Below are 21852 nucleotides of genomic sequence, written 5' to 3'. Positions count from 1 at the left end.
TATATAATAATGAGGCAGATACACACCTACATAACAAATAGCGAAAGGTCTTACTAAGTATTGAAAAACCTTCATTTAAATTAACGAAATATTTAAACCAATTTGAGGTCTCGCCCACCAGGGTCGCAGTATTACAGGGCGTGTCGGACAATCGCAACGCCAGATATTAACTGAAATAACATTTTATGTAAAATAAAACCATTGCATTCCAGAAGAAACTGCGTCAAGCCGTGCCACTACCTCCTGCTCAGAGCCGAGGCAGACTCTTCAGCAGCCGTCGAGTAGGTGTGTTCAAATGCTGGGTGGATGACTGTTTTGGACACGTCGGGGTGAGTGAGTACGCATTCGAGAGCAAACGGCAGCAGAAATGGTTGACTAGATGAGACATCCAATTCGAAAAATTCGCCCTCGTTCGCTGCGGAGGCAAAGGTGGAGGTGACTATTGGGGGGGGGGGGGGCGATTCGAAGGGTTCTAGGTGATAAGACGGTCGGCCTGGGCTAAGTGTTCGTTTTGAAAACAAGTTCTCTGCAATTAGACCGTGATCGCTGCATTTGTACCGCCAGGGGTCGTAGTGTGTGCACGTGGTATTCCCAGTGAGGTTCATTGCAAGCGAGTTACTCCGAGGGGAAGGACGTCTTCCTTAAGTCGGTGGTGGGTCGCGTATCGCATGCAATCGCAACTGGATTTGCTGGGCGCCCCGTGGTCGCTGGAGCTCCTCAGGACTCAACGGCCTACCTCACTGCGTCACCGGCAGAGGTGAGTGCCTGAGATTTTTATGTAACCATTTCGTAGTCGAGGGGGGGTGGGGAGGGGAGATCTTCCAACCATCCCCCACCCCACCCCAGATTTTTTCACGTCAGGTAACCTTTTTCTTACCAAGACGGAGATTAAGTCTTATACGTGCTCTTCATAATTAGCCTCATATTTTCGTAGCCAAAGTAAAGAGGTAAATGGCTTAACCTCCCCACTGAAATTTTTCCCTTGGGGCTATGTTTGCTTGCGATGACTTCGGGCAAACACTATTAGCAGACGCATCCCTCCCTTACGAACGATAGCATTACCGGAAATGCACAGGATGGATAGGACCGACCATATCCATTTTTTGCTTCTACTTGAATTAAATATTACCACAATAATTTATCAGACGTATTTATTTTTGTATTTTAGCTACAGGTAATTGTTGGATATAGTTTGACATATCCTGGGAAAATTAAGACGGTGTCTCTTCAGTTTTAAGCATGCGTCCGTTAGGATATATCACATTTTTCGGTCGGGATCAATACGCCCTTTGCCAATGAATTATCACTATTCAAACTTTTAAAGTTGCGTTTGTAAGATTTAAAGTATTTTAAATGCTTATGGCGTCGATGAATGATGAGTTATTGGACGCAGGTCTACGACCAATTATTTCTTTTCACTACATTTTTATGAATCCACTTCGCTTCTGTTTGAGAGTCCGGAAAAATATCGGCTTTTTAAACTATAACCTACCTCAGAACTTATATATGGCGAGACAGAGGAATTTGTAGAGAAAGATAGTCTAAATCATATTTTATGGCATGGAAGGAAAGAAAAATATACGACTTTGTCGCCATGGCAATTCTATTGATTCCCTACGGTAACACTCAGTCCTTCCGTCCAGGAAAAAAATATTTAAAAAATGACTTTATGAACTTTAATGCCGAAAATACAACGCACGAGATTTCACTTTTCATCTCATTCTCAACTAAATATTACAGGGTGAGAGAAGAAATGTCACACTTATACGGACGCAAGTGCCGGAGCTTATTGTAGTAGGTTCTGCCTAGTGCAATAGTGCGAGGTGTAGTTGTGATGTAGCGCAATAGTCGATTCTGGTATTGGAAGAATGTATTTACTAAAACTGGTCGTCTCGGACGGTAGTATAGCTCCCGCGGGTTATTGTTTACGATTTTCTTCGCCAACTACTAAATGTGTCATGCGCCCAATCCCACTTACACGCCACAGTGAGTAATGGAGGAGTGGGCGTTATCATTACCGCAGCGGAGGTGAGCCATATACGTATATGCTCCTTTGCGAGTTGAACTCTCCCATTAACACTCAACTTTGGCCTGAATGGGTCTGAACTCTATTATTTTCTTGAGATCTTAACCCCTTCCACTTTGATTTATTTTCCGAATGTCGTACTCCTATCCTCTATTTATTTTTTCTGTGGCTCTTTTTCAAATGGTAGGTGATGAAATGATATATTTTTAAATTTGTAATCAACGTAGAACCGTGAAATAAAATGCGATTATTATAAATGGAGAACACAGCTATCGCTACTCGAATAAAATCATTTTAATTCTTCCAACGCATCATGTTTAATGAAATATGAATTATTTATGTATACTCTGAATGTTTTAACATTGTTAAGCTTTGAAAATAATTATACTGCTCCTAAAAATAGTGCTAAACTTATGAAAATCCGATGAAGAGATACACTCGTCATTGCTCGGTTTGTCATCGTGCTAGACTCGTCATTACAGCGCAGGGGGTTAAGTTGCCAATTCTGCCTGCCATATACTCACGATTGCCCTCCGTTTATTACATTCACTGTTCAACCTCTCCTATTCAACGTAGCTGCGTAGAGTATCTATAACTTTTCACGGACTATGCTTAGCCATCTCGTATACGGTGGTTCATAAACACCCCAATGTTTAACTCGAGAGAACGCATACCTTTCTTTCGACTGATCTTTTTTGGTGGCGGATTACCTGATTGAACTATGGAATTTTTAATTCAGAGTGACTATTACGCAGACATTATCAAATGTATAGGTAGTTAAAAAGTATCTGCCCCTTCTATCTTAAAATAAATATTACCGCTGCTCATTTTTTTTGTTATTGATAAGGGTAGTATCTAAAAACACATAAAAGAAATGGAAAAATGGAATGAGTAGTTACTTTGTCAAATATCGAGTTGAGTATATGAGTTTGTCGCTAACTTCATCAAGTTTTTTATATTAGGATGTGCAATATATTATTTTTCAATTAAAGATGTCTTTTTTAACTAACTCCTTCCAGAAGTTGTGACGTCTTATACGAGGGCGCATTCGTAAAATTGCAGTTTTACAACATGGCATGCAATGCCTTGTCAGTGGGTTAATTCATTAAAAAGGCAAATTGGAGTTTTCTCTTTCTAATCAATTGATAACGAGTCACCATAGGTCAGTTACCATCAGTCACCTCATATGTCGATTTTGCCAAACTTATACCCAAATTCGTGAGGAATGACCGAACTATATCGAGCGTCAGGTGTCCGTTGGCTAGGGGTCAATTCAGCGAATGAATCGTGGGCAGTCGTCTCAAGGGAAATAATAACTGGGGGGGCTCAAAGCTCAAAGCCTGACCCCCCCAAGCAATTTGCCTGTTGGTACCAATGCACCTATTTCTCGGTGAAGAAGCAGAACACCGACCCATTAGTATTTAATACCCTTGACGCTTGCTAAAAAGTGAAAACTTGCTACTTCAACCGTGGAACGGCGTGACAGGTTTCAATTATCACTACCCATTTGTCGCAATCGCAATACCTCAATCAAGGAGACTGCATAGAGGAGGCTCAATTCCATCCCATTATTTGTATTTATTTATATTGCCGCTTTGGTCGCATTTAAATCTGTTTTCCAAAATGTCCGCGACTCGGTGATGAGTGCAATGCGATCCACTTTTTTTCCAATATTTTGCAATCTAATGTTTGTAATTGCGAGGAATAGCAATGAAGAGTTGAGATTTGGATTAGTTACATCATCATGGGTGTAAATTTCGATTGACACTCCCAATTGCACGTTATTTCTCCGTGAAACTCGGATCAATTTGTCCGTCAGCGACGCGAGTGGCGACTTCAGTAAACCTTTTTAAATGCGCTGTGGGCGACAACAAATATGAGGCCCACTTGAGGATCCTCTTCTGTAATATTATATCCGTGCCCTCAATCATGTAAACAGAATTTGAGTTTCCTTGTACTAATGTCTCGAATTCATTGGCAAATGCAAATGTCTGAGTCATAAAGATTCTAACTGTACAGGTGGCCAAAATTTGTTCTTCCGTATTAACAATTTAAATAAGACTAACCCAATTTCACAAAAAAGTAAATTTTTGTAAGATTATTGAGCTAATAATAACTCAGCAGAAGTTTAATTATTATTAGTGTTGATTCTTTGAACACTTCTCCCTTACGAAAAATTAGAAAAAAGTAAGCCACACGTTCCTGGCCCCCCGTAACGTGTGATATTCACACGCCTTCCGATGAGAAAAGTATTGCCTTAATATTCCATTGTCATTGATTAAGAAACGTGCCGTGAAATGCCTCCAGCAGTTACACAATGAATCCAAAACCTGTGTTCTATATGGCTTATTTCCAGCAAAGCTGTAGCGCATTCGTAACGAGACAATTATGACGCATTGCTTTGCTCACGCGGTGGCGACCACTGTTTGTTTTTGTGCTTTGATTCCCTCTGCGACCGCGGAGGTCGCGACCAGCAAGGAGGTGGGGGAGGGCGCGAAGCGGAATAGGGGGCACGCCGGTTTTTGGTTAGCCGTGAAAAGTCCGCGCATTGCTTTCGTTTCTCTTTTGCAGCGAGTGCTTCTTTTGTTGTCTTCCGCTTCACTATCCTCGAGAACGGATGGAAACTTGTCCTTTATCCCGTACTGGCGCCCAAAAATGTCCTCCTCCTCCTGAACCCTGCTCCTTCAAGACGGAGCAACGAGTCCGGCGTCGTTCAAAACGAGCTGTATAGACTTGGCGAGACCGTCAATGCCACGACCATTCGTCCACACTCAACAACGCTGTTAAAACTCAAATCCAATGCGGATATGCGTGCTGAGGGTCTGTTGTGAAAACGTAATCGCAATATGCTTCCCTTCGAACGCGAAATGGATTCACAATTGAACTGCAACGCTAAGACAACGCATTGACAACGCAATTCGGGAACATTTCTACATTTCATAGGTTACAACGCAATACTATTCTAAGCAACGGAAAAAAACTTCCGGCTTGCAACACAATATACCGCGTGAAGGGCAATGTGTTAGAAACGTACTTCTTTTGTCCGGGCTGTAACATAGTTCGTTGTGAGCTCTACCCTCACCTAGTCTAACCTACCTTCGGATTTAATTACTGAGTGATATGTAACATCCATACTCCAGTAGAAGGTAATTATTATTGAATTTTATCACATTAACATCTGGACTTAAATATCTTTCCCATGACAACGGCGTCTTCGACGGAAATCAACCTTTAGCATCACTTAGCCGTCTGTTTGAAAAAACGTCTAATGGTTTTTTCTAGCCCATCATAGAAACAAATAGTCTGAATGTGGCTGAGAATGTCTTGATATTAATGCAATTTATAGGCTGTTAGCTTAAATAGAGAATTTCAATTTTCATTGGCTAAAAATACATTCTTGTTCTTTTGAATATTTTTTTTCCTTTTTGAATCAGAAATGGGTCGCAAACATATGAAAACGTCATTAACGATTCGCTCGAAATAACCTTGTTTAAACCTAGGCTATTTGGCTAGAACCCTAAAATCAGACTTTTTGTCAGCATTTTTTTCAATTATGTTTTCGAATTACTATACCGCAAATGAGCGATCATAAAATGCCACAGAATTTGTTCCTGAAGAATTTACTCTAGAAATATTTGGCTAAAAGAAACATTCAATTGATCGTATATCCACCCATCATCCTCGTCATTTTCATTAATACTTTCATCATGGATGTAGTTTTTTCAATAAATACTGAACTTCCATCACCTTGGTAATTTTGTTCAATCAGAACGAATGGCCTCATTTTTTTCAAATATTGATACAACATGATGAAATTTACCTTCATACCTAGTGAGCATATAATAGGGTAAACATTATGTTAGTGCGAAAATCAATTCACCCTTATTTATTCCCTATGAGCTGCCTTACGAAGGTAAAAATCAAAATAGTAATCACCTACATTTGGTACTCAAGTAAAACTTATTTTATCGTCTAAGGGAATGTATGAATGAATGAGGCTTTGTTCTTTTCTAATTTGATCACATGTTGGCATTCTCAAACTAAATAAATCTCATGCCTGGAGAAAATGCAGCCTTGGATCTTTGACATGTACATTTTAAGCAGTTCAGGCAGAAAATAAAGACGCTATGCATGGAAGAGGTTACGTTGGTGGCTATGGTAAGGCATTATCAAATTGAGCTTTATGTTAAAAGAAAGAAAAGGTACTAAAATGCACGCTTTAATGGCGCAACCGAGTTTTTCATGGAATCTTGAATTCATTCAAGCTAACGACTGTAAATGGATTGTTGAGAGAAATCTCTGCTCACTTAGTCGTATGGGGAGGCGAATCTGAATACTCTCTTGAAAATGTGCGCGAGTTAGGCGTTGTCACTCGAATGAATTACGGAGACGGATATTGCGTTCGCTAGAAAGTGAGGCAAACGAGTAGCCCATGGATAATTTAACCGATATTTACTCGGTGTGTACTGCCGTTGAAAAAGGAACACGGCAGTAAAGATAAGAGGAAGAGAATTGCGTTAGCTGAGGAGGCGTCCGTGAATAGGAAAGAGTTGATGAGAGAGGATCGTTATGTGAGAGTTGAAAGAAAAAGAAGATTTTGATTTGGAGTGCAGCACTTTTCGTAGACATTTAGGTAGGAGGACGATAAAATGCGAAAGAGGACTGGAGGCGTTCGAGATGTGGGTGTGGAGGAGAATAGAGTGGACGAAGAGGAACGACGAAAGGATGGACATGGTGGGTGAGGAGAGGCAGTTTCTTGATGAGGAGACAGAAGGTTTGGATGGAGCGAGCACTGAGCGGGGAAGGAATGTTGAAAACAGTATTAGAGAGAAGAATGTTGGGTAAACGATGGAGAATATGTGAAAGATGAGGATTTTATAATAGAATGGCAATTGAGAATAGGTATACTACAGAGAAAAGTCCAATCAAGGGGGGAGAGACAGGAAGGTGCAATCTTCAAAACCCTCATTCCACCCACCTTAACAAATAATAATAAACGTCTTTATTGGGAGAGATAGGAATCTGAGATAGAGAACATGGATTTCAATTATATTAATAATAAACTTCCTTTATAAGAAGTATATTTCTTATGGCCTTCCGTTTTTTTGTGAAAATATTCTCAATTAATTTTGAACTCTGTAGCAGAGAATAAAAATATGAATTTGTTTTTCCTGCGGAAACAAATTCCACTACAATGAAGAGTTTTTGCACTTATCGGTGCATTTCGCTGCAAATATTTTAAACCTGGCATAAGTCATGGTAATGGTGCTTTTTGCACGGAAAATTTTTAGTCTCATTCAATCAGTCGTTTCATTAAGGGCCAAGGGGGAGCTCCAACATTAAGTTAGAAGAGGTGTTCTTTTCCTCATCTCTCGATTTTATTCATTCAAACCACCTAAGCAAATGGATTTAAATGTTCTATTTCTTTTGGATTAAACCTTCATCCCCTCACGAGCGAGGAATGTGAGACTTAAGATACAGGTGGGTGGTGAAAAACTTGAGCCGGTTGAGCAGTTCAACTATTTAGGCAGTAGGTTAGAGGAAAACGGATAGAGTAGTAAGGATATTGGGAAGAGAATTGCATTATCAAAAGAGGCTTTCATGAACAGGAAGGAGCTTCTTAGAGGATCGTTATGTAAGAGTTTAAAGAAAAGGTAAGTGAAGAGTTTGATCTGGCGTGTAGCTCTCTACGGTGCGGACACGTGGACACTGAGGAGAGAAGACGAGAGAGGATTGGAGGCATTCAAGATGTGGGTATGGAGAAGAATGAAGAGGGTGAAATGGACGGAGAGGAAAAGGAACGACGATGTGCTGGATATGGTTGGCGAAGAGAGGCAACTTTTAGATGAGATGCGGAGGAAACAGAAGGTATGGATGGAGCGAGTACTTACCGGGGAGGGAATGTTGAAAATGTAGGCGTTAGAGGGTAGAATGTTAGGGAAACGAGGAAGAGGAAGGATAAGAATAGGATTTTTAGATAGAATGAAAGGCAGTAGGTCATATAGAGTATTGAAGAGGGAAGTGCATTATATAAGGGGAGGCTTCCGGAATTCTTCTTGAAGCACTCCATGGAATAATAATTGAATGTGAGTGAAATCCCTTTCAATCACTGGTTTAGGCTAAATTTGTTTGCAAGCCCTGCCTAGCGCCTATGCTTCCGTGGCTGGGAATACAATATGGAGGTATCTGCAAGTGGGTAACATACATGTGTAGCATTCCGGAGAGTGCTGGAAGAGAGTGAGGTTAATGCGAATGAGTTACTTAATTGTATCGCAGCTTGGGGAGAGAATTTCAAATGATTTTCTCTGTTTCCATGCGTAGTCGGCCTTAATTGAGTCAACCTCACGTGCTTTGATACCGAAAGACTTAGTTTTATTAATGGTCTGGATTTTTTTACATGATAATTCGGTTGACACGCATGAATTTTTAAATTGCGGAAGTATATCTGCGCGCGAATATCTCGTTCCACAGGTAGAAAACATGAAAAAGTAGGGGCTTTAAAAGACCAACCTTTAATGGAAATATTTCCTTTTTCCTACCTCTAGTCGTCAGCATAAATGCGTAACCTCTTTGATTGTTCCTCTCCTAATATTCACGAATGCATATCTTTTTTCTTGCGCCCAGGGATACTTATCACTAGGGACCAAGTAAAAATAAGAACCTATTTACGTTTAACGCAAATATAATTAGTAATATTTTATAAAATATTGACATTACATAGAAATCATGCATATGGATGACTAACTTGCATTTTAAATAATGTTTCTATTTAAATAAATGACAATTTTCAACAGAGTATTTCTTGAGGAATTTTCACTGTGTGATTATGAGACTGCATAAATCCCATTTATCACACAAATCCACATAAATACCAGAAAATGTTCTCCTGTCTTGGAGTAACTGTCTCCCATACACCCAGAGCCTTAGGTTTAACGCTTCTTGAACTTCAGTTGAAAACACGTAGAACTTAAGCTCTTTCCCTTATTTACCTGCACCAAATACTCTCACTGGGCAGCAAAGTCTTGTCAACAGGCGACTTTCCTTTTGCCTAACTTGTGTGTTATTGTAAGAGATAATTTCAAAGGTTTTGGGCCAATTTAACGATATAAACGAACATGCAACTCAAACATTCGAGAAAACAGGGCAACGTGTTAAAGGAAAGTGTGGTTTACAGATGAAAATGTTACATATTAATGTATGGTGGATAAATTAAACATTTGTGTGTGTTAATTATGAGAAGGCGATGAGTGGAAGCCAAAGAGAAGAATAGCGGTGGAAGACAAGTACAAAATAAGATTTACCGGAAGCCGTTTTTTTCACATAATCCTGCGATTCGAATGGTATGGTATTTGGAGGTGGCTTCCAAAAGTTGAGGTCATTTGCGTCAAAAGGGAAATGAAGCATAGGAAGGATAAAGAGAAACCCCGCGTCAGCATTGGTCCCCCAAAAGAACTCGAGCGGAGATCGGGCAGTCATCCTACACTTGTCCATTGGACGACCATTAAAGTCATAAGGTAGTTCAATAGTGAAAAATAGACATTCATCGATACTTAAAACACTGAGACGGAGAGGGAGCAGGATACAGCATTACAAAAAAAGAAAAACTAAATTTTCGGGCCATCGAAGAATCTTCTAGAAGAATGCTAGTTATTTTACAATACGCTTTGGTTTAAGTTGCATAGTGTGGGAAGGTAATTGCAGGTGGGCAGGAATATGCAGATTAGAAGAGGGGTCTTAAAAACTTATCGTCGAAGTGGGGGAGGATAATTGCCGATGTGCATATTCAAGCACTCAATTAGAAAAACCCACAGCGCACACGAAGACAACGGGAGCTCTTCAAGTGCTTCCGTATGAAGACGGGAAGTCCGTCGTTGGCTCGGGAAAATAAGCGAACGTGAGTTATTTGTGACTGTTTCATCCTGCTCTCTCAGTCGCAGAGTTACAGTTGTAAGAGAGATGTAAATTTATGCAAAATCATTTATTTTTAATGTAATTTATCCATGGCACAAAAATTTAAATCATGATATTTTGCAGGAAAATTTTTCACAAAAGCAAAAAAATATTTTTCATAGCATCAGCCTTAACTTAGAGGTTGCTGCTTAGTAGTCGTTGATGTAGTATTTATATTTTCAAAATACAGATTTAATTTGCGAGGAGAAATGCATATGTGAATATTGGGAGAAAAAATATCCTGTTTTCTGGGAAGAGGGAATGCAATTACGTTAACGACAAGGGGAGGAAAAACTGAAACATTTCCATTAAAGACTGCTCTTTCAAAGCTCCTCCTTTTTCGCTTTTTTTCGTGGCTACCCATCCAGTGGCGTTGAGGGTGAAGAGCCTGCAGTGCGAGATAGTCGCAATTCGCAGATTTACTTCCGCAATTTTAATTTCACGCGCGGCACACAACTCGTCAGCCATTAGGAAGAAAGGCCATTAATGGAGCTTAAAGACTTTTGGTCTCGAAATATACGTGAATTTATCTCAATTTTGGTTTATAAAAGTGTTAATGCCTACTAGTGAGCGCTGAGGCTCAGGTCTGCCGTTAATGAAAGATGCAACGAATGTTTTATTCGTATGTATGCATTTTTGCATTTGATTACGCAATAGTGATATTAATCCAAATTTTATACGAATTTATCTTGGTGACAGAATGCCTCTAGTATTATATCTTTTCTTATTTGATCCCTTGCATTGATTCTTCTCATAGTTGTGAATAATTTGTGTTTGTATTATACCGATTAAGGTAGGTTAACATTACCTTGTATAATATGCGGCTCGATGTGGTATAAGTTCTTTTTATTACTTAAATGAGACATTGCAAATATTTGCATTCCATTTATTTTTACACAACGACTTTCATTTTTATGCCATATGATGCACTTGATAATGTTGTTTTTAACATTTGAAAAGCTTAAAATAAATCCTGTGCAAATATTGCAGTCTCTCATCTCTAACTGGTTAACACTGAATGTTTTTCGGATTATTCCTGTCCAATGCCCCCGACTAACTTGGACCCCCTTATTCCATTCACAATAAAGCACTTTTGTTCCGTCTTAAAATCCTATTCTTATATCTAATACTGTTCATAACGACCCCTCTGAAAAATATAATTAACCGTGTAGCGTGCCAACACTCTCATAAGTGATAGATTTGCATAGTTATTAATGCCACAACCTTTCCAGTATTGAATTTTTTCTTAACCTGGCGTTTTAATTATGCACATTCTTTCTGAAATGTGTTGTCTTGTTGAGCAGTATATTTTTTATCTGCAGGAGCCGAGGCGATCTCAATGGACTGATTATTATCGGCGAGGCGCAGGAACAATCTGCGGAGAACATATCACCTCTCCGAGTGACGGTGAGTAGCTTTTATGTTCTCATACATTCATTTTGAAGTGTGTGTGCGTTGAGAGAAGAATTGTTTAGAAGCCATGATTTATGCCATTTTACTGTACAACAATTTCGTGAGCCTGTTTGTTTTTTTGCAATTTAGGAAATCGATGAAATTATGATCTCACAACAAATTATTAATTCATATATAATGATTCCATTGCAAAAATGTAATTTTAACACATTTGCAAAGATTTCTTCTCTCAATGGAACAATCCTGTGACATCCTCTCCTTGAGCTTTCATAAGATCCATGCTTGAGTTTTATAGAGCGATCAATAAAGAGGTGAGACGTTTAAACAAACTCCAATGCGAATTAAGAATATGTTCAGCACATTTTTACGGAGGAATCAAAGTTTTGATCGAGTAGACGAAAATGTAAGTAAATCAAAAGAAAGAAACGCATTTAATCAGATTTAACGAGCGTGTATACTATTAATCTATAAATATTACACTTTAGGGAAGCATTATCACACAAATACTTTCTTCCAGAATATGTAGGGTCTTTATTGTGTTGGAAAAAACTTTCACAAATATAAAAACAATTCTTGAATAACTTACACCTGAAATTTGATTATAAGGAATGTATCAGTACCTCAACAAGTTGATGCTTAATATTAATTTAAACGCGAGTTTTCATTTCCTAGATCTTGCAAATAGTTGATATTCAACAGGGTGGAAGTCTTCGGAAATAGATATTTTTGGCTAATGAATAGGTTTCCACTTCAATTCGGACGCCCGAAAAATAAAGCTAGATTGGAAGTCAAGACAGAGACCTCGTGCCGTCTACTTTAAAGTGAAGGCTGCTATGCACATGAAGAAATGTCGTTCGCATACTCTGTACCGTAGGCCCGTGATGTGCAGTAGGAGCGAGATGGGCAGTGGAAACTGGACTTTCTGGGAAGATACCCGAAGATTGAGGAGCTAAAAAAGAATCCTCAGTAGCTTTAGTAATTATTCGGTTAGGCTAAATGTTTGACTTCCGAAAGAAGAACATTGAAATCCTAGCAGACTTTTCTTTATTATTTTGATTTATTTAAACTCGAGATATTTGGTGGAAATTTATTGCATCGAAAGGGAAAAAATGCTGCATTTAAACCTTAAATAAATAATTACTCATATCTTGTTTTCCCTCTGGAAATTTTGTTATTTATCCAGAGTTCTCCATTTTCCTCTGTTTCAAGAAAGGAAATCAATCAGTGATAAAAATGCGTCCGAAACGTATGCAGCAATCAAACTGATTTTATCTAAACTTACCGAGGACAGTAAGCCTCTCTGCTTTAATAATTTATTTTTTATTTTGTACATATTTATAATTAACCTGCTTCAAAGCCATAGTTCTCAATTGTTCACAAAAATCCCAATAGTCGAGTTTTCACATCCCGTTCAGATGAGCAGTGTAAACTGGACTTTCTGTGGACACAGTGATGTTGGGAGTTGGAAGTGGCCTCAGTCACTGGAGCGGAAACCACTCGAGCGAACTCCGGAGGCCTGGAGAAGTGGGTGGATAGGATGACGCAGTTCGTAGGGGAGTAAGGAAGCTAGAAGAAGCCGTGAGAGGAGATAGCGACTACGAGAAGGGGACCGTCTCTGTGGAATGAAAGACAAAAAGAGAAGGAAACGGATGCAGCCGTGGTGCCACGTCGATCGTTTGATCTTGGCTCTGCAAAAAGAGCGAGATCCCTGACTGCTGGACTCGCTGGACTCCTTCCCTTCCAAAATGATGCGCCGCTGTTTCTCACGAACATTTCTCTCTTCAAAGGAGTGGATGAAACAAGTGACTTAGTACGCAATCGCCCTATCGGGTGCAAAATTGCACGCACCAAAGTTAAAAGTCAATGAAATAATGTTTAATAATATTTGGATTAGACGGGATTCGAACCCGTAGATTTGCCTCGGAAGAAGATGAATTAGCAAAATCTAGCAAAAATTATTATATCATTTTTTCAACCACGGATAATGATGCATAAAAATACACCTAAAACAGAGGTGGTGTGACAGATAGTATGCATGACCGGCAATCGAAAACCTAGAACCGGGTTCGATTCACGGCTCAGCGATACATATTTTCATGGTGAACTTAATCCATGGTGCATATATTTTTATCTTTGTGTGTTGTTAACATACCACATTAGTATAAATATTCTAATTGTTGATATATTTTCACACGAAAGATTTACATTCGAAGATTTGCTGCAAAAGTTGAATAATGAACACCTCAGAACGTAAAACTAAACATATTCTCAACTTCTTGAACTATGAAATTCATATTTAATCGTAAACTCCAAAATGTAGAGCGCTCATATTCACCCAAAAGCTGAAAAAATATGGAACAGAAAGTGAATTCAGGGATATGCGTTGAGTACTTCATAAATACTCAAAAATGATGAAATGTTATTGAGTCTTAGAATCCTGATTAATATCGACATTCGAAGAAGAAGTCGAGAAAACTGCTAATTTTCACGGAATTAGTAATTCGATTGTTGGATCCCTATCTTTGAATCAGTTAAACATCTAATATCCTCTTATACAATTTTCTTACACTAAATTGTCATTTCATACAATCGTACTTTCACATAAGGCAACGCACAGCCCAAACTACAAAAGATATCACCACAAAATATTTTCGATTTAATTCTTATGTAATGCGCAATCAGAAAGTTTTTCTTTAGCGAGACACAGGTTTGGGATTGTTTTTACACCACCATTACTAAATTCTTTACTCTCAAGAGAAATTCAATAAACTCGTGAAGACCTGTATCCTTCCACTAGTTTAAATTACTCATAAATACTCGAGATATTTGGTGGAAATTTATATAATTTAAATGAATGCTGCATTTAATAGTTTAGCAAATATAACTATATCATTTTTTCAACCACGGGTAAAGATCCATAAAAAAATACACATACAACAGCGGGCATACTTCCACCTAAATCTACTGCAAACTATGAACATTTGCATTTATAATTCTAAAGCCATATTTTACTGTTCTCGTCTCATTTACACACCACGGGTACTTTCAAAAGCAAATGCATTAATTGAGTATGCAATAGAGTTATATTGAAAATTATGAGCATAATGCGATGAGGACGCGCTAACAGACTAAGTTTCTAAAAACTTTCCTCTCAGTCAAAAATCGTTACCATCAAAAGGAGCAGCTCTTGGACAAAAGGTGGCCTTTTCTAATTATGTAAGTTAGGACGGCTTAAGATCTAAATTATTTAAATCACCTTTCCCCTAATGTTATGTCACTCTCGTAGAATTAAATACAAGAAAATGAATCGAGAAAGATAAAATTAAATCTTTACTACTTCTTATTATTAAAATAAGACATTGCAATATTTCCACTGAGTTTACTACTTCATTACTACAGGGCGATGAAGCACAGTATGTATTTGAATAGGTGTATTATCTGTAACACCAAATATAGAGGTGGTTCATGTTCAATGCGGTAGAATAATAACATAACTTAAATTAAAGCTTCACATTTAAATAACATGACTGATTTCAATACATTTCGAATTATCGTCTGATTATACTACGAAAAGTGTGCGAAGACAATAAGGAATGTGTTGCCGCCAGTCGTGCGAATAAAATTGTTAGTTGAAAATTACTTGAAAGATTTAATTTACAATATCTGTAATGCCATTACTATATTGAAAAGTAAAAAAATAACTGTGTTACAATGTAACGTTGCCTCATATGCGTTGCTAAAGAGTGTGTTCGAATTTAAGCCAATAACCAATTATAAGTTAAATTGAATTCCAGATCATTTGATAGCGTAGGGCAACGATCTAATGAGACAATTTGTGAGTTACCTCCGACGGAGGTAACGCGTTCTTGACCTCGTTGCTTAGGCACGATGATTTCCATTGATTGGAAATTCGACGCTCAATTTTTTACTGGCTAGACGTCTCCTTCTCCTAGAGGTAGCTCGTAAACTACCGTAGCACACTGATTTTCCCCGTCATAAGCTAAATCCATAGAGTAAGTATACTCTTACATACTTACTCTATGCTAAAACGCCCTAATATAAACATTTAAAAACATTGAGAAATTCAAAGTTCGTGCAAGGGCATAAGACCTTTGACAGCTTTTCTGACCAATCTTTGACCATCGTTTTGACGTCGACTGTAGGATATATGGACCGACTCCGTGGGACGGAAGATTTACTCACGGGGCACGGATGGAGTAGTCTTCTTCTTCTTATCGTTTGATCTCGATTCTGAAAATGGAGCAATCCCTCTCCTTGCACTGAGGAGACCTCTCGCGAAGTGGCCTCCCTTTTTATTTCAGTCGAGACAGCGACGGAGTGGAGTGGTTTCCGAGCGGAAAAAGACTCTCAAAGTTCGTCTGAGCGCCCACGCGTACCTACATCTCCGTCCGTCGCGGCCAATGTATCCCTGTTATTTCGCGATGGAGTCCATCCGTCTTGAGATTGCACACTCCCTTCTCTTCCTGCAAATTGGATCCCGGTCGCTCGCGGAGGGAAACCTCGCCGAGTCTCGTACTCCTCCTGCCACACGCATTCGGCTGGAGACTGCAGCTTTACGACGTTCATCCAGGGAAATTCTGCGATGGGATTGATGAGAGCAAAGCCTGGCTGAGCAGATAGGGTATTCGTGGGGGTCTTCCTTCACAGTCTCCGAGCACTGAAGTGACCTATCACTCTTGGATGACACTCTCCGCGTGAGTCACGGGCTCACTCACCAATCCTTTAGATATCCTGAGCTATAGATTTGAATTTTGCAGCATAGGTTAGAAACAGATGGCAATGCATTCTAACGGTATTTTTGTGTGTTATGAGCAGTATCAGCCACCTTTTCCGACAATTAGCATTGAATTAATCGCTCAGTTGCTGGGTACCTTTCATCGATTCAATGCTTCATTAAATTCTGCTCCCTCTGTTGGAACGGAAAGAGCGTCATCCTATGGTACAGGAAATTACAGGTTTGAATGTAGGCAAGGTCGTATTTCTTTTCTATTTCGCACTTTTTTATCTGAAAGTTTTTGTTAGCCTTGCAAGCCTCACTTTTATAAAAAAATAAGAAAATAATTTCACGATATGTTAATAATTAATCTAAAAACACGCGTTGTTATTAAAGAGAAAGTAGCAAATGTTAGAATAAATGAAGTCGATTCAAAAATATGAACCACTCGGCTTCGGACCAAAGTGCGCATCAGTTTCAACCACTGTGCTGAGAGAGTTTAAAAAAATTATTTTCGAAACATTTTTTGATAATTCATGAAGAGAACGGCATGATAGGTAGGTATAGCGTTTTTTGCTGGCATGTTGCAAATTAGCAAAGGGCACGATGAATTTGATGTCTGCGAGCGCATTACGCAAAGTGTACTCTCCTTACTGCCAATAATAATTAGCTATTGCTTTGGTTATGTTTGCGCATTCATTTAATAGTTTTTAGTGGATCAAAGTAATGAAACTCCTGATCAGTCACATCAATATGCTGATTATTTTGTTTAAGAAGAGATGCAAATTGGTACACCCTTTACCTCAACTTATTTTACTGCATTAAAAATTGTTCATGATAAGAATACGTCTTGATGAGAGAACATGTGTAATGCTGTATTGTATAAATAGTTGTAGTATTTAATCCAGTCCAAAAACAGCACGAGGCCAATTACAGAAAAATAGTTGATATTCCAAAGCCCGATTCATTTCAGGCGTATAAAAATGTTTCTATGCAAAATAATTTTTACATTCCTTTATGCGCACCGTTTTTCTGTTTTGTGAACTTATTCTCAAAAATAAGCTGGTATTACTTTAACTTTTGCTGAGTTTACCAGATACTGCATGGGTATCAAATAGTGCTCATAAACTGTCTGTCTGGGTTGTACGTTTATATCGATGGAGATTTTCGTGTGTGTCTAAAGTCAGGCTGTTTTAATGCATATTCCGGCCTTGTACATTTCCATCAGTGTGAAAATTCAATGGTTTAATTGCCACTTCTTCGTAATGAAATGGTTGCACTTTAACCTCCGCTGATATTACTTGTTTTCCCCTGGTGTCAAACCTTTACCATTTATGAATATGTTGTGTAATACCTAACAATCTTTGTGGAGTTAATACTTACTAGTCGTTTGCGATTTACCTGCCTATCCCGGACGCAACCACTAATCAGACCGTAATATTTTATGGATATAATTTAATGTATAGCAATCCTAATTTTAGAAAAACTTCTCGTTTGCAACGCGAGGACAAAAAGAGTGCGTTCCTACCTCCAATCCAATCCCAGCCTCAGCATATTCCACATGTGACCTATATTACAAATTTTTCGCGGAAGAAAACGGCTTGACAAGCGGGCACGTCCGAGGTTTTGTGCACGTAGAAAATAAGTAGATACACACAGCATGAATGAAGTTGATATCTCCGATTGCAATACGCAGAGTGCTCTCTTTCCGCTAAGTGCCCGCGATGCGATAGTGCTGCACCCTGGCGGTGCACATCGCGATGCCAGCACGCGCGCCGTGGCTTTTTAAGTAATCATCTCGAATTCATCCCCCCCTCCAATTTGGTCTATTTCTTCCCCCCCCCCCCCCCCCATTCTGAAAACGAGCCAACCCACGTGAGAGGCAGTGGGGCATGATGGGAACCGATGCGGCGCTGGCGTACCGCGGGGAGACGGGGAACTTCCCCCCACGGAGAGAGTGTCTTTTTTTTCCGCCTCGTGTATCCCGCCGGACGTAGATGGCTACCTTCATTGTGTGTGTCGATCTCTCTGAATGGCTTGAAGGGGGGTGAAATAGGGGAGGTTTGGCGAATAGTAACCTTCTCGTTCCTTCCCTTGGATTCAGAGTACCATCCCTCCCTATCTCCCTATTTACCCGCCATATTTTGTTTTCAATCCGATCGACCCACTCTCTAAGATTGCTTCCAGCCAAGAGCATTTTTCGGCTCATCCGCACGTGTCATTCGTGATGGTCTGATTGGATAATTATGACGGTAGCATCTTTACACATTATTTTTTTCCTGCCACACAAGTCAAATCATGAGACCCGAGGTTCTAATGAAAATTATCATATAGAAGGGCGTGTAGAAGGGAAGGGCGGCAGAAGTATGCCACGGATGATATGAGGATAGAGTAAGCGATGAAGGACGTCAAATACATATCGCAAAAAATTTTTTTGGGTTAAAAAGATCTGCCGTTACGAGACCCGAGTGTCGATCTGCGTCAAACCAATGTTAGGATTGATGACCGCTGATGATGAATGAATGAATGAATTTATTACCCCAAACTTAAAATGCACACTTTTTTCTAACAACACAAACTAAAGAGGAGCTTTAAGTAGCTTCAATGGTAACAAAAAAACAGCGTTAAAGCTACCATCCTTAGTGGTGCAAATCAAAGCTTAAATCAGCGGTGGCAGAGCATTGCCTGGACCTCGGTCACCGAGTAGATTTTAAAAGTACCAAAGTGCTATGCCGCACAGACAACCACTGGGATCGAATTGTCAAAGAAGCCATACAAATCAACATACACCAAAAGAACCTAAACAGAGACAAAGGCTTCCAGTTAAGTAATACGTGGAAGTCAGTGATCAATCACTATAAATCACCCCAATTCAGAAAGGACCACTTAGGGCCCACTTGAACGGCCCTCATGAGTATAAATACCGGAGAAAAAACTTGGCTCAACATTAACCCCTGATGACGATGACGGACTTAGTCATGGAAACGTTGGGAACTACAACCCGATACGACACCCGGTGGGAAACCCGAGAAATATTCCTGCAAAGATAAGAGTTGATTCCAAGCAATTTTTTCCATTAACACCTGAAAGCTGTGCATACATTTTTTTCGTTAAAAGTTCATTTACATTTATTGATAAATGTTTCCGGAGTTAAAAAAGTGGCTTAGTAAATATTTCTCTGAAAATATATACGAGGTTAGTTTTTTTATATCGGCCTATATTTTATTTGAAGCGTCGTTCATGTCGATTGTATATTGCTTTCCTTTGAATGCTCTAAAAGATGGGAAAGTAGCAGGATAATTATACTTATTATATATATATAGAAAATACCGCATTCACTACATTTTTCCTTTTACCATATTAATATTAAAGTCTGGCGTTTTAATGTTTGCCTCAACTTCCATTTTCTGCGCAGCCACCTTAAGACTAAACTCCATCTTATTTTTGCTCGGATCCGATTCCGCCAATGACACATTCACTCCAACATTTTTTCAGAGCCCACATCCCCCAACCCTTCTTCGCTCCATTACCGCCTCCTTGCACTTATTGATAGTGACACCACTACACGCGGGTCACGAGAGTGACTCGTGTCACACTGCGCAGACGCCCCCTGAGGCCGTATTTCAATCCAAGTACATTCACCATCTTAGTATGTTCCGCGTTCTAACTTGAGTGCGTCTTTTGGGAGCAAAGAGGAACGCACTAGGCTGCTACGACCTCACTTCTTAATTACAATGCCGCAATGTAGAGGACACTGACCTACATGCGACTGACGCGCTCGCACACCGATGCGGACGTCTACGAACTATCAACCAATAAAAATCGCAGCAATCTCTGCAATGAGCGGAAGGAAATTCATAGATTAAATTTATAGAAAAGAATGATTTGTGCATAGCTGACCGAGTAAGTGTATTTAAGTGCTGCCTAGAGAATCATTGTGAGTATGGGATGGTTCAGCAGCTGGATGGAGGATCAAATGAGTACAAGAAGAGCTTCTATTTTGATGTGATACATATATGTTATGTGAGCTACATTACAGCAGATGTACGTGAATAGAGAATACTCACTTTAATTTTGAAATACCAATTTAAAATTGTCAGCTGAGCGCGCATCACCTAAAAGTGCATTGAATTATCATGCATGGGAACGTCATATACTATATAGTCGAAAACTCTGGAAGCTAAACAAATGATGTGGTCATGTGTTTGGCCCGTATCCGCCATGTTTCTTAAATAACCGTAAATTGTCTTGTTTTGGTCGTGTAGTTCGCCAATAGTTGAAATAATTGACATCACTTCCGGAAACTGGGAATTTTTAAGGAGGTACTACTACTGTAGTGATCCCAATCCAAAGTGGACTGGAATTCGGTCACGGAATGTTAAATTATCCCGTGGAATGGGGTGAACCTGTTTTCGAACGTGTTCGATGCGCTGATAATTTCAATGTAAATTTTCTTTCCGACGTATTTAAACTCGCGATAAAGAGGAATCCCATGTGTCCTCTTTGCTCACTCATCACGATTTTACTGCATACTATGCACGAGAATTTTATTTGTTCTTCATATCACTCCCATCATTCCCGGTCCTGGCCTTAAAATCTTCTAGGGAATGTGCATCAATGAAGCGTTGTTTATATCGATTGTAAATTATCTTTCATTTTGAATTGGTACTCATGAATCATGAAAAGTATCTGAGCATGAAATACCGCATTGAATAAGTATTTCATTTGCTAACTTTCTCCGTTTCTCGTGATGGTAATTTAGGGCCGTATCCAGAAACCATGCTTCAGCTTGTAGCGGCGCGCACCGCTGAATGCTGTATCCAGAAACCTCACTACTCCAAAACGCTCCAAATGGGTGGGGGCAGTGTTGCCACATTTATTTTGGGCTGGATTGATGACGTAGACGAATTTAGCGACATTTTGAGTCCCTACTATGCGGGCTTTGAGAGGAACTAAGGGCGACAATTGAATAACGAATATCGCAACGCGACTTTGTTAGTAAGCAACATACAGTTTACATTACTAGAGTAGAGTGTAGAGTATTTATGGTAAGCAAAATGGAAACGGGTTGGAAGAAGAATCTCGGCGTAGGAGAAGAGTTTGATTTTAAAACTAATTATTGATAGGAAAGTTGTATTGGAGTGCAAGAAAACCAATGCTGTGAGTCTTTCTTTAAAGGCTATGGCATGGAAGAAGGTGGAGGTTGAATTTAATCGGCACGATGGCGTAACGAAGGTAAGCACATTATTAGGCCGTGATTTGTGAAATTTCAGCGGAGAACCTTTTGTCTTGTGCTTAAAATCTGAATGGAAATTATTGATATAATTTCTCTTTTTTAGTGGTGTTCGTGGAAATAAGGTGTCTTAGGAGATGCGGCATCTCACACGGAATTTATTCTCGGTTCCATGGGATTTTCTTGGTTCTTCAAGTTTCTTCTGTGAATCTGGTTCCGTTCATTGTGTGAAAAGTGTCCCTTTAAATCGGCAAAGTTATCATTGAGAACCAGCTGGTACATGCTGATAAATCTTCGTGTTCAGAAATCTCGCGACGTGTACCAAGTGTCTCGACTAGTGTCGATCGCCGGTGATTGCCGGCTGGCCTCGGCGGCTCTGCCGCCGGGGAAAGCCGGCCGATGCCCCAGACCCCGCACCCCGAAAATGCACCAGGCGGAAAAGAGTAACCTCATCAAGTTTTGTTCAGGACACCCTAGTTTCGGTGCTGACTTTAT

At 39.5% G+C, this 21852-nt stretch overlaps 1 long non-coding RNA gene across 1 annotated transcript in view; it reads left to right on the top strand.

Annotated features, from left to right (window-relative positions):
- Window positions 1-620: 620 nt before the first annotated feature.
- The window catches only part of LOC124157030, a 168990-nt gene continuing 147758 nt past the window's right edge, over window positions 621-21852 (top strand). The window contains exons 1-2 of the long non-coding RNA XR_006864520.1: window positions 621-757; window positions 11299-11383. This is a non-coding gene — a long non-coding RNA (uncharacterized LOC124157030). The remainder of the gene's footprint in view (window positions 758-11298; window positions 11384-21852) is intronic.

Source organism: Ischnura elegans, chromosome 4, assembly GCF_921293095.1.
Source record: "Ischnura elegans chromosome 4, ioIscEleg1.1, whole genome shotgun sequence".
Taxonomy (NCBI): Eukaryota; Metazoa; Arthropoda; class Insecta; order Odonata; family Coenagrionidae; genus Ischnura; species Ischnura elegans.
Note: the sequence above shows the minus strand (reverse complement) of the source record. Positions and strands in the feature narration are given on the sequence as shown.